Here is a 4,036-nt window from a genome sequence, read left to right as displayed (position 1 = left end):
AAAAATCAAATAGTCGACTGTCCGGACGCTGAGGCCCTAGTAGACTTCAAACACAATATCCATGACGAGTGGCTGGCCCGGCACCTTGGACAGGAAAAGCCGAAATCTATGGCAGCACTCACGACACTCATCAACCGCTTTTGCGCAGGAGAAGACAGCTGGCTTGCTCGTAGCAACAATATGACCAAGAGCCCTGGTAATTCGGACACCAGGGACAGTAGTGGAAGGTCGCGTCACAACAAGCAGAAGCGCCACATTAACGGCAACAATGCTGAGGATACGACAGTTAATGCCGGATTCAGAGGCTCTAAATCCGGACAGCGGAAAAAGCCATTCAAAAGGAATCCTAGGGGCCCGTCCAGTTTGGACCAAATCCTTGACCACTTGTGCCAGATACATGGCACCCCTGAAAAGCCGGCCAATCACACCAACAGGGATTGTTGGGTGTTCAAGCAGGCAGGCAAAATAAACGCCAAAAACGAAGACAAGGGGCTGCATAGCAATGACGACGAGGAGCCCCGGCCGCCGAACAACAATGGACAGAAGGGTTTTCCCCCACAAGTGCGGACTGTGAACATGATATACGCAACCCATGTCCCCAAAAGGGAGCGGAAGCGTGCGTTAAGGGACGTATACGCGGTAGAGCCAGTCGCCCCAAAGTTCAACCCATGGTCCTCCTGCCCGATCACCTTTGATCGAAGGGACCATCCCACTAGCATCCGTCATGGCGGATTCGCCGCATTGGTTCTAGACCCAATTATTGACGGATTTCATCTCACTAGAGTCCTCATGGACGGCGGCAGCAGCCTGAACCTGCTTTACCAGGATACAGTGCGGAAAATGGGCATAGATCCCTCGAGGATTAAGCCCACCAAAACGACCTTTAAAGGCGTAATACCAGGTGTAGAGGCCAATTGTACAGGCTTAGTCACAGTTGAAGTGGTCTTCGGATCTCCGGATAATTTCTGAAGCGCGGAATTAATCTTCGACATAGTCCTATTTCGCAGTGGTTATCACGCACTGCTCGGGCGAACCGCATTCGCTAAGTTCAATGCGGTACCACACTACGCATACCTTAAGCTCAAGATGCCAGGCCCTCGAGGAGTAATTACAGTCAATGGAAACACCGAACGCTCCCTCCGAACGGAGGAGCACACGGCAGCCCTTACAGCGGAAGTTCAAAGCAGCCTCTCCAGGCAGTTCTCCAGTCCAGCCACTAAACGACCGGACATCATCAAGTGCGCCTGGAGTAACCTACAACAAGACCGCCTGGCACGATCCGAGCAGGCGTAGCAATGCGGCCCCAACCCTCGCAAAAAGGCGACGCCGGTACTTCGCTTACATAACTATGCTCTAGAGATACCATGGGCACAGGGGGAGGGGCACCATCACGGCACGCCCAAAACACAGCTTAAACCGTACCAGGGGCTGCCGGTTTTTTAATTTTCTCTTACTTTCTGGACTTCATCCTTCGGAAGGCCTTTTCGGCAGTTCAATTGCCGCACAAACGATGCAAGAACCAGGGAAGCAGACAAGCCACGCCGCACTACAGAACTCCCAGGTGGTCTCTATCACGAGCAGTATACCCGTTCCACATACTATTCCGCAGCTTGCCCCTAGAACGGACATGTTAACTAGTCCAACCTTCCACTTATCGCATTATTTGTATCATTTTGCTTTGATCGCAGCCCTTTTTAATAAACAATGCATAGCTTTCGTCTATTTTTGCATTACCTTTTTTCTTTCTATATGTTCCTTAACGACATGTTGCACCCGTACACGTTGGTACGGCCAAAAGATGCCAGGGGCTTTAGTACCCCTCAATATGGTGTGAGAAGTCCGAACACTTTAAAAAAGTACGGCACCCCAAACTTATAGCACTATATGCATCGGCTCCGAATCATGTCTTGGGTCAATAGTTGGGTTTGCCCGGCTCCTATGTTTTGGTGCCTTACATTCCGCTATATCGGCTAAGGTAGCACTAGGAGAACCACTGCGATTGTGCCCCGGTTGAGCTGGGTCGAGCACCTCAGTGGAGAAAGCTAAAACTGACTGTCATGATGAAGCAAGAGCTGGTCGCTGTTCGAGAGGTTTTTTCGAGTCCCTAAAGACTTATGCCGCTTAGGACGAGGAGCCGGCTCTGTCCGACCAAGGCATGGATAGCGCCCCGAACTCGGTCTTCAGAATACCAGGGGCTTCGCCGAAATTTAAAATTATAGAATTCTATGGCTAAGTGAGAGTGTTCACGCATTATAGTCCGATTGCCTTGTTCGTTGGGCTGAGCGCCTCCCTCGAAGGACCCAAAGATGGGAAAAAGAGCGCTCAGGTTTATCCCCGAACACCCCAGCAGTAGCGGCACGGGGGCAGAAGCCGACGACTCGCCATCTCTCAGAATTGATAAACAGCCACACAAAAGGTAATATTTTAAATTCTAACATCATTGCTTAGCGCATATAAACAAGTTTTCAGCGCACAGGACAAAACGATCAAGTTTCACTCAAAAATTACATCCCTAGAACATTCAACCGCCACAAGGCGGGCACCCTTCAGAACATCCTTATAGTAATCCTCGGGCTTGCGATGCTCTTTCCCCAGCGGTGGCCCGTCCTTCACTAGCTTCTCAGCATCCAGCTTACCCCAGTGCACCTTAGCATGGGCAAGGGCCCTACGGGCACCTTCAATGCAGACGGAGCGCTTGATGACTTCAAGCCTTGGACAGGCCTCCACCAACCGCCGCACCAGCCCGAAATAGCTCCTAGGCAGGGCCCCTCCAGGCCACAGCCGAACAATGAGGCCCTTCATGGCCTGTTCGGCCGCCTTGTGGAGCTTGACCAGTTGCTTCAGCTGGTCGCTCAGGGGCACGGGGTGTCCGGCCTCAGCGTACTGAGACCAGAACACCATCCCCGTCGAGCTGCCCTCCTCGGCTCCATAGAATGCGGCGGCATCGGATACACTTCGGGGAAGATCTGCGAACGCTCCTGGAGAGCTCCGGATTCAGGTAAGTAACAAGTAACTCACGTTTATGTGTTTGCTTTGCATAAAGAATGCCTTACCCGCCGCTATCTTCTTCACCTCATCCAACTCCTGGAGGGTCTTCTGGGATTCGGCCTTGGCAGACTTGGCATATTCAATAGCCACCGCGAGCTCGGACGCTCACGTCTTTGAGTCAAGCTCCAAACTCTCATGCTTTTCCATGAGAGCCTGGAGCTCTTGCCGCACCTTGCCAACTTCGGCCTCATACTTCTCCCACTCGGTGCGCTCCGAGGCCGCCCTCCTCTCGGCCTCGACCAGCGCTTGCTTAAGAGTCGCCACTTCAGACGTGGCCCCTACAATAGCCACGATAATCCTGTCATTCTTTGCAATTGCACCTTTATATATATTTTTTTAACAAGGTATTTATTACCTTCATTGTCCTCAAGCTGCTTCTTGGCACGTTCGAGCTATTGCTCAGACCGGTCGAGGTTCTGCTTTAGCATGTCCACTTCCGCAGTCAGTGCGGCGGACGCAAGCAGGGAAGCCTGCATATGCATATTGACTCATTTTTGATAGACTCATGCGAATTCTATTTGATCCTCTATTCGGCTTTTCTTCCCGAACACCAAACAGAGCATCAGGGGCTACTGTCTATGTGATACTATTATTTACACATTCTATACTTACCTCAAAGCCTGTTAAAAGGCTAGTACAAGCTTCAGTCAGTCCGCTCTTGGCGGACTAAACCTTCTGGACCACCGCACTCATAATAGCGCGGTGCTCCTCATAGATGGAGGCGCCTTGGAGCGCCTCCAACATATTTTCCAGCGCCTCCGGTTGGACGGGGGCCACCGGCACGGCGGACTTGCTCCTCTTGGAAGCAGGTCCCCCGCCGGACTCTGGAACCTCTAAAGGTTCTGGAGCGGTGTCCGGCCTAGAGCCGGACTTGGAGCCCTGGGGGCTTTCATCCCCTTTGCTCCTGGAGTCCGGGAGGTCGCCTTGCGGCGCCTCCAGGACCACCTCCTCCCGGCTTGGAACCTGTTGGGACAACACTTTGGTGTCG

Source organism: Triticum aestivum, chromosome 7A, assembly GCF_018294505.1.
Source record: "Triticum aestivum cultivar Chinese Spring chromosome 7A, IWGSC CS RefSeq v2.1, whole genome shotgun sequence".
Taxonomy (NCBI): domain Eukaryota; kingdom Viridiplantae; phylum Streptophyta; class Magnoliopsida; order Poales; family Poaceae; genus Triticum; species Triticum aestivum.
The sequence above is the reverse complement of the archived record's forward strand: the minus strand, read 5'-3'. Positions refer to the sequence as shown.